The sequence below is a fragment of the Sus scrofa genome, chromosome 9 (assembly GCF_054392235.1).
Source record: "Sus scrofa isolate SSC_HxYL_T2T_F1_AM1 chromosome 9, Sscrofa_HxYL_maternal_Yorkshire_Landrace_v2.0, whole genome shotgun sequence".
Classification (NCBI taxonomy): Eukaryota; Metazoa; Chordata; class Mammalia; order Artiodactyla; family Suidae; genus Sus; species Sus scrofa.
This window is the reverse complement of record NC_139391.1, coordinates 113,713,052-113,727,594: the sequence shown is the minus strand read 5'-3', so window position 1 is coordinate 113,727,594 and position 14,543 is coordinate 113,713,052. Positions and strand designations below refer to the sequence as shown.

Below are 14,543 nucleotides of genomic sequence, written 5' to 3'. Positions count from 1 at the left end.
CACACCTGAGGCATCTTTCCAGTGCTAGAACCTCCCAGCCCTACCACAGCAAAGGAGGGGTGGGACATTGGACCCAGGAGCCTTTGCAGCAGTCTTAGTCTGTGATTTCCCTGGGGTGTAAGTAGAATTCCATCCATGTTGTCTCAAACAGCAAGATTTCATCTTTTTACCACTAGTATTCCACTATATATGTGTGTATCTATATGTATGTGTGTACACACACACACACACACACACACACACACACACACACACACACACAAAACCACATCACATCTTCTTTATCTCTTTATCCATCAGTGGGCAGTTAGGTTGGTTCCATGTGCATATATCTTTCTGAAATAGTGTTTTTGCATTCTTTGGACAAATAGCCACAAGTGGAATAGCTGGATAATTCTATTCTTAATTTTTTGAGGAATCTCCATACTGTTTTCCATAGTGGCTGCAGCAGTTACATTTTTACCAACAGTGCATAAAGGTTCCCTTTTCCCCATATCCTCTCCAACACTTGTGATTTCTTGCGTTTTTGGTAATATTTGCTCTAATGGGCATGAGGTGATAGCTCATTGCGGTTTTCGTTTGCACCTCCATAATCATTCGCACGGGGTTATTCTTGATGTCTCTCCGACTTTGCAGTGGTGGGTGTGATTTTCTCCTTGAAAGAGCTGAGGTTACTTGAAGGACATCAGCTATAAAAATGCAGGCTTCTCTGGTTCCACACAGCAGTGTCAGCAAGCGATCTCAGGCCCATCTCTGCCACTTATTACTGGGTACATATGCTTGTATCTCTTGTCACTCATAGGAGAGCCTGCGTAACTGGCACAATTATTGTGCCTGTTTCTAATATTAAGCCCTTGGACTTTGCCAAGAGAGGACTATAGGATCAGCTCCTGAGAGGCTTTTCTGGTGTTATTTGATTGATTCATTCATTATTTCTCCTTCCTCCCTTTTCTTCTTCTTTCCCTTCATCCCTCCCTTCTCCTTTATCCCTGTCTCTGTTTCTCTCCCTTTCTTTTTCCTTCTCATTTGTTCAATAACTTTTCGTTATACTCTGCAGTATATTAGGCACTGTAAATTCTGGTTTTCTGTGGAAAACCAAAAAATGATGTTTCCGCCTTCAGGGACCTTGGTGGGTATCTCAGAATTCTTTGCAGCTGACTAGTGCTAATCAAGCTCACAAGAGAATGAGGCACACAAGCCTGAATGCAGGTGGGTTAGTTTACAGAAGAGGCCCATCCTTTCCACTGGATTCCATGCTTAGCATCTGCATATGGAGGAGAGAGGACCAGTAGGCAGACCTGTCTCTGACAGGGCAGAACTGTGGTCCAGGGAGGATGAGGGTTGCCCGGGATTGGGGTAGTTCACCTCCTCTGCACACAGTTTGGAAAACTGGAAATCTGGGAATTTCCACCATGTAGCTTCTTCCTCTCTTTCCTTTTGATTTTTAAAAATGAAATGGATGTCATTTGTTTATAGCTTTTTTTTTGCATAATAAAATTTTAGGTTGGAAGCAGCCTATCATCTGCCTATATCTGCTACCTAAAAATCTATTTCCAAATTTCCTCACACTCTGGTAAAAATGATTTGTGTGTAGATGAAAATACAGGTAAACCAGAATCTCACACGGATCTTCTTTAAGAAATAATATTAGTAACTATTATTACTTTTTTTTTGTCTTTTTAGGGCCGCACCCACAGCATATGGAGGTTCTCAGGCTAGGGGTCGGATCGGAGCTGCAGCTGCCGGCCTACACCATAGCCACAGAAAAGCAGGATCTGAGCTGCATCTGCAACCAGCACCACAGTTCATGGCAACACGAGATCTTTAACCCACTGAGCAGGGCCAGGGATTGAACCCGAGTCTTCATGGAGACTAGTTGGGTTCATTAACTGCTGAGCCACGATAGAAACTCCTATTACTACTTTTTTAAAAATGATTTTTATTTTTTCTCTTATAGTTGGTTTACAATGTTCTGTCGATTTCTACTGTATAGCTAAGTGACCCTTTCCACAGAAAAGAAACTCATGGACTTTCAGAACAGACTTGTGGTTGCCAAGGGGGAGGAGGAGGGAGTAGGATGGACTGGGAGTCTGAGATTAATAAATGCAAATTATTGCATTTGGAGTGGATAAGCATGAGATTATGCTGTGTAGAACAGGGAACTATGTCTAGTCACTATTATTACTTCTTAAAGAAGCATACTTCGAGCCTTCTTTTTGTTATTTGTTTCCTCAAAGCAACCCTATTAGGTAGACTTTATCATTTCCATTTAGAGGTGAGAAATGGATTCTGGAAAGGGGAAGTGACTTGTCCCAGGTCGCATAACTGCTACATGGCAGAGCCCAGATTCTGTCTCCAAGTCTGTGTTCAGAGATATGCTGTGCTATGCCCCTCACTTTCCTTGCGCTTGATGCTGGAAAGAACTAAGTGAGGATCTCCCAGCATGAGGCTGGGGGTTCTGTCTCATCCTTAAACCTTTTCTTTAGAAATAGACATGGACAAGAACAGTGAGTAACCCTCTATGCCTTATCTTTTTGCCTTTTTATTTTCAGGTCATGCCCAAGGCATTCGCCTGGCTAGGAATCAAACCTGTGCCACAGCGATAAGCAGAGCCACAGCAGTGATAACACTGGATCCTTAAACCACTGAGCCACAAGGGAACTCCTTCATTCTTCTTTCTTTTGTCTTATGTACTCTGGGTTGATAAGAGAAGATGAGCCTTGTCTGGGCATCTAATTCTCATAACCAGATGATTTCCTGGAAGACCCCAGATAGCTCATACTAGGTATTCTCAGGTGGATAAATATGAAAACAAGAAAAAATAATGAAGACAGAACAGCAACGCATTATAAGGAAAATTTCCATGATTTAATATTTGAGGATATTAAACATTTGAAGGGCTGTCATGTGGAGAAGGGATTAGTTCTGCCCTAATGCAATGAACTAGAAGAACCAATAAAGAGAAATTACCGAAGGAGTTGTGGAGCTCAGTGATAAAAAGTTTTTTATCTTGTTTCCTTCCTCTCATGAACCCTCCCCACTTTCCTACTCTCTGTCTCCCTTCCTTCCATTAGACTTCTCCAAAGTGATATAGGCTCCTATGGAAGGTTTTGAGTTCTCCAGCATTGGATGACTACTTTGAAGGCTATCAGTGAAGGTGTTTTAGTTATTGGTTCAGGACTGTGATCTTACACAATGCCACATCTCAAGGTGTTTAGAAATTTTAGTGGCAGTCAGGACCAGAGGCTTAGAAAACATTCACCAATGTAGAAGTTCCTTTGTAAGGGTTATTTAGGGATGGTGAATAATATCCACCACAGTAGCTGGAGGAGGTACCTACTACATCCCTATCCGGTGTGGAGAGGACTAGCTGGGCAGGAGTCTTTCCTCTTTGGCTCTAATCCCAGGTGAATGTCACCTAAGAACAGAGAAAGGATGGATAGCAGAAGCTGGGTGGTGGAGAAGAGAGGGCCAGGCAAGGTGGAAAGAGCATCAAGCTGTCCTTTGATGATGTCCCTTAGAATCCTGGCTGTGACACAATGTTCACCCTCTATTTTGCATATGTATAAATATTAACAAATTAACATTTTTTGGAGTATAGTTGACCTAGAAAGTTGTGTGAGTTTCAGCTGTACAGCAAAGTAAATCATTTATACATAGACATATATTCATTCCTTTTCAGATTCTTTTCCCATAGAGGCTACAGATTATTGAGGAGGTTACCCTGTGCTATACAGTAGGTCCTTGTTACCCATCTATTTATATGTAGTCCTGTGTAGATATCAAACCCAACCCCCTAGTTTATCCCTCCCCACCCCACACTTCCCCTTTGGTAACCATGAATTTTGTTTCAAAATCTTTGAGTTTGTTCCTGTTTTGTAAGTTCTTTTGTATCATTTTTTTGTTAGATTCCACGTATCAGTGGTCTCATATGATGTTTGCCTTTCTCTAAATGACCTACTTCACCTAGTATGTTAACCTCTAGGACCATCTTTGTTGCTGCAAATGGCATTATTTCCTTCTTTTTAGCGGTTGAATAGTATTCCATTGTATGTATATCTATCTACCTATCTATCTATCTGTATCTGTATATCTTCTTTATCTAGTCATCTGTTGGTAGCATTAATCACAAAATATTCATGACTAAATTTTCCTGGTTAAAACATCAAATTATTACAAAGCAGACTAAACATTTTTTTATTCCCTATCCACAGTGCCTGATGGAGGGTCCACACAGAGTAAGGCCCAAAGCATATTTGTTCACAGAGGAAGAATGCAACAAAACACCCAGGATAAGTCCTTGTGAAGTCTTATAATAATGATTTTTTTAAATGTATGTAGTAGGAATGAATGCTAATTATAGAAATCTGGAAAGCCTGGAAAAAATAGAATAAAAAAACTCACCCCTAGTCCTACCACATAGTGTTGCTAATCAGTGCTTTCATTCTTTTATTTGTCCCATTAATATTTATTTTTGTAATAAATGGGCTTTTTTGGCTTGTCGGTCCCAATTTTCAGGCCAGCTGTTTCTGGGTTATAAGTGGCAAAGTCTGTGTGAACATCAGCTGCTGATCGAGACTCTCATTTCAGTTTCCTGAGTTTTGTCATTAGAGGAATTCTAATGAGAAAGCAGTAGTTGGCAGGAATTCTCATCTTCGGCATTGTTAGGAGTGTTCACTTGTGCTTTGAGGATCCTGCTGTCTGTATGGACCTTCCCAGAGGCTGATGGGACTTCTGGCCAGATGGTGTGGGGCAGAAATCTCCAGTTGTGGGATTTTGATAGATGGCCTTCTCCATTGTCAGAATCTGGACATGCACGATGGAAATAGCAAGGCGGTACTTCATCTCTGTTGTCGTCCACATGGTGAAGTCAAGGAAAATAAGAACATGTGTGATAATGTTGATGTCACTGACTACGGGAAATGAGGATGCTTCAGTAATCCTGGGATTGTTGGCTGACTTAAGAAAGAAACAAAAGAACTTTAAATCTTTGTCCTGCATTGTACATCACCATCCATCCCAGAGGCAGCATGGTGTTGTGTTTGAGCCTTGACAGTCTAGAGCCAGCCTGCATGGGTTCAAATTCTGGCTCTGCCGCTTCCTAGCTCTGTGAATTTGCACAAGTTACCTCTCTTCTGTATGCCTGTATTTTTCTCACTGGTAAAATGGGGATGGTAATAGTAGCTACTTAGGGTAGTTGTAAGCATTAAATGAGTCATTATATTATTTATTGCTAAGTATTATGATTTAGAACAATATCTGCTACAAAGCAGCTCCCATATAATTGTTCACTATTAATGATGATGTTTGCTATTATGTTTTATAATTCTTTTTTTTTGTCTTTTGTCTTTTTAGGGCCGCACCCATGGCACATGGAGGTTCCCAGGTTAGGGGTCTAATCGGAGCTGTAGCTGTCAGCCTATGCCACAGCCATAGCAACGCAGGATCCGAGCCGTGTCTGCGACCTACACCACAGCTCATGGCAACGCTGGATCCTTAACCCACTGAGTGAGGCCAGGAATCGAACCTGCAACCTCATGGTTCCTAGTTGGATTCGTTTCCTCTGTGCCATGATGGGAGCGCCTATAATTATTCTTATTATCTATTATTATTATTGTTATTATGCCTTGAATTATTTTTATTTAAGGAACCATAAAACAATCAGGAGAAAATAGAAATTAATATTTATCTGATCTTAAGATCAGAAAGAGTTCCCTAAGCATGCAATCAGTGTAAGAAACCACAAAGTACTGGCAGACTTAACTACCTAAACATTAATGTCTGTGTTGGCTAGGTCAACAAAGTAGAGCATAAATATTTATAATGTTCAACAGTAAATTAAAAACACAGGATAAATAGTTGCAGCATGACTGACAAATGAAGGGGTGATAGTTAGCCTTGCAGTATAATTTGGCAGGATACCAAAGCTTATCCCTTGGATTTATGTTGTATTATATATGGCTGCCATTAGCCTGTGCTCAAAATTATGCGTGTACACTTCTATGAGTGTAGGCATGTGTATATACATGTATGTATTTCTTTCCTGCTTGTCCCATGAATGATTTAAGTCAACTTATAGTAAATGTAAAAAGTACAAAATAGCAAATAAGAGAAAAGAAGAAAAAGTAGCAACAGTGGAGGAGGACTGAAGCAGAGTCGTAGTGCAGCTGTGATTGACAGGGTGATGTAAGAAGCCAGGCAGTTTCACCATCCAGTGTCCATTAAGCCTGAATCTACCTAGTTACTTAAGGGACGTACCAATCATTTTGATACTGAGAACAGCAGAAAAAATTGTCTTCAGAGTCTTCAAGAGAGGGTACTTGCTGGTTATGTAATGAATAGCAATCTTAGGACCATTTTGTCAATGGGACTACTATTACTAATGATGATGATGGATTTCATTCTCTTGTATAAGCTTGATGGCACCATAGCAATGCAGGCGGAGGAAATGATTTCTCAGAGTGGAAGACAGTGATGCTGTGATGCAGTTTAGATCCTGCAAGGATCCTGAGCCTGCTTGCCCTCTGCTGCTCTCTGATTGAAGGGAGCTGGACCCTGCAGGCTCCATTTCCCAGGCTCTGGCCAGCTGGATTGGCCATTGCAAGACACTGTTGGGAGCTTGGAGGGTGGCCAAGGGTGAAACTGGGGTATTCCTCTCTTTTCTGCTTCACCTGGGGTGGTTCCTTTAGGTGTGGCTATGTGTCCTTCCTAGGTCCATCTCCCCATGGACTGACCAACTGTGATGCTGCCTTCTGTCAGGTGACCTTCGTGCCTGGGCTCTCTCTAGCTCAAGTGTGGGAGCTGCTTGCCCAGTTGCTGGTCTTTGGAACACCTCACATGCTTCTTTGGCTTCTTAGCTCCTCCACCCCCTCAATTGTAAATAAGTGGTTTTTTTTTTTTTTTTTTTTTTTGGTCTTTTATCTTTTTGTCTTTTGTTGTTGTTGCTATTTCTTGGGCCGCTCCCACGGCATATGGAGGTTCCCAGGCTAGGGGTTGAATCGGAGCTGTAGCCACCAGCCTACACCAGAGCCACAGCAACGCAGGATCCGAGCCGCGTCTGCAACCTACACCACAGCTCACGGCAACGCCGGATCGTTAACCCACTGAGCAAGGGCAGGGACCGAACCCGCAACCTCATGGTTCCTAGTTGGATTCATTAACCACTGCGCCATGACGGGAACTCCAATAAGTGGTTTTTGATTTCTGACTCATGCAGACACCACACCCCAACTAACCTGGCTGGATGGTAATATATTGTCTCAACTATCAGCTCAATAAAACCAAGAGGCCTAAAGACTGGCCTCACCAGCTAGTCTCCATGGCTAATATGGAATATGTTACTTATTAGAAGATCTTCTTAGTTTTACTCCTGTGATGCTTCTCCACCAAAGAGCTGCTTTGGGTGGATAGAAACTTGTGAACCAGCTAATGAGTCTGGGGCATCCAATTTCCAGGACTCATTAGGGCAATTTCCAGGCAGGCTGCTGTGTTAGAATTGTCTTGGACACCCACTGGCACTGGGCATGGTGTTATGTAAAATTTGTGCTGTTCTGGAGAATTATTCTCTAGATTGAAGAAATGTATTTCATTTGTGTCAGTAATTTGTTTCCAAGAAGCGTATGGCCTTACATAAGGCCATAACTGGGACATTTTGTTTTTCTGTTTTATGAAAATTACTTGCATCTCTATATTAATTTTTAAAAAAAACCAAACAGATAAAGGAGTTCCCGTTGTGGTTCAGTGGTAACAAACCCGAGTGGTATCCATGAGGATGTGGGTTTAATCCCTGGCCTCGCTCAGGGAGTTAAGGATTCAGCATTGCCTTGAGCTATGGTGTAGGTTGCAGATGTGGCCTGGATCTGGCATTGCTGTGGCGTAGGTGGGCAGCTACAGCTCTGATTCTGCCCCTAGCCTGGAAACTTCCATATGCGGCAGGTTTGGCCCTAAAGAGACAAAACAAAAACAAAAAAAACCTAGGTAAAGAGTATCTTAAAAGACATATTCATGCAACTTTTCTATCACCTCTAGTGCTGTGGCTCCCATTCTATGGGACACTCATTACCAACCCCTCACAGTGGTTACTCTGTTCTTACTCCCTGCCTCTCAGCCCCCTGTGCCTGATTGGCTTTCTTTTAAAAGTTAAAGTATAGTTGATTTATAATGTTGTACCAATTTCTGCTGTATAGCAAAGTGACTCAGTTATACTTATATATATCTATATATGTATTATCTTCCATCTTGGTCTGTCTCAGGAGATTGGATATAGTTCCCTGTGCTGTTCAGCAGGACCTCATTGCTTACCCATTCTAAATGTAATAGTTTGCATCTACTAACCCCAAGCTCGTTGTCTATCCCACTCCCTTCCCCTCCCTGATTGACTTTTTATCCCAAGCCTTTCTGAATTCTGACTTCCTGCAAATTTTTTTTAAAAGGAGCTTCCCTGTGTTCTTAAATATATGAAATACCAATTTATTAGAAAGTAGAAGAAACTGTCCCAGTGGTTGTTACTCTTCATGCTACTTGGTTCCTCCCCGTCCCCAACCCCAGTTAGTTTGACTGTGTTTTGCACTAATGCCAGGTGCTTCTTTCAGGCAATTCTGTTTTTCACATAATGGTAATTATTTTCTTTAGGACAAATGTATAAGCACATAAATACAGAATTTGCAGTACAAATAGATACAAATACACATGTAAACATAGGCCACTTATAACTAAATATTATCTAGCAGTAGAAATTGTGTATGATGATTTTAAAAAATACTTTATATGATAATAAAATGCATAATGTTGCATTGTATTTTATTTAGCAGTTTCCATTTTGGGGGCATTTCTTTTTCTTTTTACAAATAACATTATGATGAGAATATTTGTATGTAAAGTCATTGCTGGGTTTTAGACCATTGCCTTAGGTGCCATGAATTACTTCTTAATGATTGCATAATGTAGATTATATTTATCAGCCAAAATAGATGGGATTTGGATTATTAAACTATATTGATGTTTTAATTTTAAGAAAAATAGGATTCCAGTCATGTAAAAAAAATAATAAGTAATTGCAGTGGAAAAAGAAGAAATATGTCAGATGTAGTGTTTTTTGCCAGTAGTTGAGATTATAAAGATTTTTGTTTTCTTTAGACTTTTCTGTGTTTTCTGTAATAGCATTTATAGCTGAATCAAAATTATTGGTAATTATTTTTGGATTATATTTATTGTTTTCAAATAATGAGTCATTACAAAATGCACATATTATTGCTCTCCTCAAGGTGTTTTAAAGCCTCAGATCATGTATTCTTGTAAATCTTTTGTTCAATAAATATTTACTGAGTCCCTCTAAGAGAGAGACTGTGCAGCTTACTGTATAGGAAGCTCAGGTCCTGGGAATCAGATTCCCTTATTCAAATTTCCCTGTATTACCACCATTTGGTTTTTTAATTTTTGGAAAGTTACTTAACTCAGGCCTTTTCTTGAGTGGACCTCATAACTTCCTGGGAAAAGTATAGAGTGGATACTTACCAAATGCCCTGAAATGAAATAATTTGATCATCATGTGCTCCTTATTGGCCTACTGATTTCTCTAATAGGATTTGGGAATAAACGATTGAAATAAATGAATGAAAAAGGATTGACTGGCGTTCCCTTGTGGGGCAGTGGGCTAAGGATCTGGTGTTGTCATTGCAGTAGCTTGGGTTGTTGCTGTAGTGCAGGTTCTATCTCTGTTTCAGGAACTTTCACTGCTGTGGGCACAGCCAAAAAAAAAAAAAAAAAGCATTGACTTAGAAAGTCTTTTCTCATTGTGGCTCAGCAGGTTAAGGACCCAACATTGTCTCTGTGAAGATGAGGGTTTGATCCCTAGCCTTGCTAAGTGTGTAGGAATTCAGCGTTGCTGCAAGCTGTGGCATAAATTGTAGATGTGGCTCAGATCTGGGTTGTTGTGCTGTCGCATAGGCTACAGCTGCAGCTCCTATTCAATCCCTAGCCTGGGAATTTCCATTTGCATGGTATGGCCATAAAAAGAAAAAAAAGTCATTTCCTCTAGGGTAAAGATCTGTTGGTTCTTCCGAGACATTTATTTGTGCAGTTAACAAGCTGCCCCTGAATGAGCCACAGAACCCATTCTTCCATTCAGTCACTTACTATTCATTCATTCATTTCATCATTCAATACTTAGTGAGCATCTACTATGTAAAATAAGCCTGAAAAAAAAAAAACCTCTTTCTGATCCTTTTCCCCAGGAAAAATAGAGTTTAATTCAAATAGAAAAACATAAAATGCTTAACGATTGGTTTCCCAATTGGGTGAGAATGTAGTTGACCTCAAGTAACTACTATGGAATTCAGTATTGGTGGTGATGCTTAGTAAGAAGAATTTACAGAAATGTTCAAGGAAGATGCATCTAGGACTAATGATGGCTTTAAAAATCTGTTTCAAGAGAAGCTTTCTCCCTTAAAAGAAGGTGAAGAGGAGTTGTGAGGACACACCCCTCACGTTGTTGTTTTGTCTTTATCCTTTGTGCTGCTCTATTCTTATAATAACAAAGTACAAATAAAAGATATTTCTGTGTTTCTCCGCCTTTTCTTATCCTTCTGCTCCGCTTTATTTCCTAAGTTTTAACACCCCTTTGTGTGTTTGAGAATCTGTACTTTTGCTTCGCTTCTGTCACTTTCATAATGTGGAAGGCTTTTGAATGTTTCGTCAGTTTCTCTTTCTTCTCTTCTGCTTTGCCGGTAGGTAAAAATAAATATTTATGAACTAGCAATTCCAACTCAATGCTGTCACCCAGTACTATAATGACATTATCCCAATTTAAGATATGTTTTAAAATTAATTGATTTATGAATTCCTTTGTGGCACAGCAGGTTAAGGATCTGCCATTGTCATTCCAGTGGCTTGGGTTGCTGCTGTGGCTCAGGTTCCATCCCTGGTCCGGGAACTTCTACATGACACAGGCATGGCCAAAATATTAATCTATTTAATGAAAAAAAAGGAAACCACAGAGCAGTTAGTAAAACCTCACCCTGTCAGACAGCTGCCTGGCGCTGCTGGAGAAAGATGACTTTCTCTTTTGAATATCAGGGTTTGTTGGAAAGAGTTGAAATTGTCAATATGTTTTGCTTAGGATTGAATGGGGAAGTTTTTTCCTTCTGTACTTTGAAGTTTCCCCTTGCTTGCCTTCCTGACATTTTCATTTTTCTGTCTTTTGATCCATGGAAAGAGTTCCTTCTTTTCTCCCCACCTCTGTTTCCATCCATGTAACTTCTTCATGTTATTGTCTCTTGGCTCTTCAGCCAAAGTCCCATCTCTTCTGGAGAGCCTTCTGTCCTAGGCAGCTTGGGCTGCTGTAAGAAAATACCATGGACTGAGTGGTTTAAACAAGAGACAGTTATTCCTCTCAGTTCTGGAGGCTGGACGTGCAAGGTCAAGATGCCAGCAAATTTGCTATCTGGTGAGGGCTCTCTTCCTAGCTTATATGCAGCAGCCCTCTCTGTATATTCACATGGCCTTTTCTCAGCTACATGGAGAGAGGGGGGCGGTTATAGTTTCTTCCTCTTCATATAAGGGCACTAATCCCATCAGGGGCCTCTACTCTCATAACATCATCTAAATCAAATTACCTCCCAAAGACCCTCACCTCTAAATACCATTATTTTGAGGGTTAGGACTTCAACACATGCATTTTAGGGAACATGGACATTCAGTCTGTAGACCGAAAAGCAATGCAAAAACTAAAAGTTAAGTGTATGTTTTATTTGGTGGAAAAAACTGAGGACTTAAGCCTGGGTCACAGCCTCTCAGATGGCTCTGAGGGCCTGCTCTGAAGAGGCAAGGGAGAAGCCACGATGTGTAGGGGTTTTGGCCGCAAAGACCAGGTAGTCAGAACACCAAAAGATTACTGTTAGATAAAGAAAACTGGACATCTCAAGTTAATGAATTTATCACTTCAAACCACCCCCAAACTTAGTGGCTTAAAATGAAACATATCATTTCTCTCAATTATATAGGTTAGGTGGGGAGTTCCTGTGGTCTAGGTTATTTTGGCTGATGTCAGCCTTAGTTACTGGCATCTGGGCTGGCGCAAGACAGTCTAGGGTGACCATACTCACTTGGTTGGTGGTTGACTTTTTTTTGACTTGTGCAGTGGGATGACTCAGATGCGTGTGCCTTATTGTCCAACAGACTAGCCTGGGTTTGTCCAGAGGGATGAGCTAAGGTTCCTAAGTACAAGAAGGCATGCCATTCAGTAGTGACTTTCAAGTCTCAGCTTGTCTAAAATTTATAGAATTTTCATTGGCCAAAGCAAATCACATGACCAAGTTCAAATTCAAGGTTTAGAGAAATGGCTTTTATACTTGATGGCAAGAACTGCAAGGTACCATTGCAAAGTAGCCTGTCAGTAGGAAAGGAAAGATTTTTATGGACGTTTTTGTCATAGTATTTAATGAGCAGCATTCCGTATGAAACAGAAGAACTGTCTGTGGACATCCACTTCATCATATTACTTTTGTATTTTTAGTGGATTTGCAATATAAAAGCAAATCCTTATTAAGAGAGCCACCTGTCCATATGCATGGATACCATAAATGTCAGTGGTGCAAGGAATGTGTGGTCTCTTGACTTGAAATAATCCCCAAGCTTAGCATCATGAAGCAATTGATTATTAAAAGGACAGACCTGGATTTTTGGTGAGAGCTCTATTACTTTCTAGCTGTGTGACATGGGGCCATTTGGTCTATACCTGTAAGTCTCAGTCTTCTCATCTGTAAATTAGAGGTGATAATGGTACCTACATTACAGGGTATTCATGAGGGTGTGGTGAAATGAAGTGTGTAGCATAGTTCTTGGCACAACAGAAGCATTCAGTCTATGAAGTTGTTCTAATTAGACATCCATCCCCACCTGTCAGAGGGACTAGATGGAACTCCTGTTAGGTCCTCTTTAATATGAGTCAGAGACCCAGCCGGCCACCTGAGCCTGTTGTCAGTGATGGTCTGCTGAGCATCTTCCTGGGATTCCTGGCTCCCCATTCAATTGGGAAACCCAGTGCAGCTGAAACCACAGGTCTGGGTTACTTCTAGGATATTGTGTAGAAGCCACTGTCTCCTGTTCCCCAGCCTAAAAGTTAGATTTGCACCACTCTATCCTTCATCTGTATTCACCTTGTGTGGGTGAGCTGTAAATTCAGCAGGCCTTTGTCTGTTCTATCATTTGCTGTTGTCATAATCAAGAGATGAGCTTGGGGAAATATGGTTGTGTACCTGATCTTGATTTCAATAGCATGCCTGCTGGGTTTGCCCATGGGCCGAATTACAAAATGCTGGCAGCTGGCAAGCTGCTTATACGGTGCCCACTAGGAACCTGAAGAGGCTGGAAAACACATGAATTATACATTTTGACAATGTGAACATGCAGAAGGCATATCCTCTGTGACTTTAGTTTTGCATTAAACAAACTGTTCTTGGATTCAGAATCTGTATTCCTTCCTTACATCTAACGGTTTCCTGGTTAGTGGGTATCTGCCAGGATAAATTAAGTGGAGTGACCACAAATGGAAGAATACAAAACAGGCTTCTTAACTCAGAGTTCTATTGGTCAGACAGAGGCCAGTTGCAGAAACAATGAGCATTGTTATTTTCTTTCATCTTTTACTCCCAGGTTGAACTACCAGGGTCATTGGAGCCCAGCGTCAAGTGTCACAGGACTAACACCCATCGCTCACCAATATCTTTTTAAGGCAACTTTCTTCAAGATGTGATACTTGTTATGTAACATGTTGTTCAGCATCTCTTAACCTACAGACATTCCTTTCAAAGAAAATGCTTTATGTCTTTCTCACCCAGATGCTTACTAAACCAGTAGTGCCTTCCTTTCCACTCTGACAACTAAAAATGGCATTAATCAGAGTTTTTCAAATAGTTTCTTGGATTTAATCTGGGGAAGTTTGGTAATGGAGACCATTTTTTATATCCAGAAAAGTTTCAGCTTTCTGAATAAGCCAACATGCAAATTCAAAACAAGGTCCCAATTGCAGGACCACATAATCAAATGCTGGTATCTGTCCTTTGAGTCCCAATTAGTGATTTTTGGTCAGGTGTACTCCACCTGCATTTATCATGTTTGGGTGGTGCAAAGCCCTTGGTATCATATGACAGCCCAAACCAGCAATGCCCATACCTGACTGCTCATTCCTTTTTTTTTTTTTTTTTTTTTTTGGCCGCCCTTTGGGATATGGAGTGCTCAGGCCAGGGATCAGATCTGAGCTGCAGTTGTGACCTAAGCCACCCTTGTGTTAATTCTGGATCCTTCACCCACTGAGCTGGAGTCCCAGGGCTCCCAAGACACCATTGAGCCCATCATGCCATAGTGGGAACTCCTGCTCACTGCTTCTGAGCTGTGTGTTGTGGAAGCCTTTCTCTGGGCCATTTGTCCTTTGTATTCATTTGGGTGGATTTTCACCAGGATCTCTGCTTAGAAAGGGTTAAAAAAATAAATTAATTGCTTCAGCAATTAAGTCAATAAAGAGTATTCTGAACGTCCCTAGTCAGCCT

General features: G+C 40.9%; 1 protein-coding gene and 1 long non-coding RNA gene across 3 annotated transcripts in view; one reads left to right on the top strand and one right to left on the bottom strand.

The window, feature by feature from the left end:
* Positions 1–14,543, top strand: part of AMPH (amphiphysin) — a 172,193-nt gene that overhangs the window by 47,279 nt on the left and 110,371 nt on the right.
* The window catches only part of LOC146400096 (uncharacterized), a 127,007-nt gene continuing 115,313 nt past the window's right edge, over positions 2,850–14,543 (bottom strand). Inside the window, exon 3 of the long non-coding RNA XR_014816175.1 lies at positions 2,850–4,959. This is a non-coding gene — a long non-coding RNA (uncharacterized LOC146400096). The remainder of the gene's footprint in view (positions 4,960–14,543) is intronic.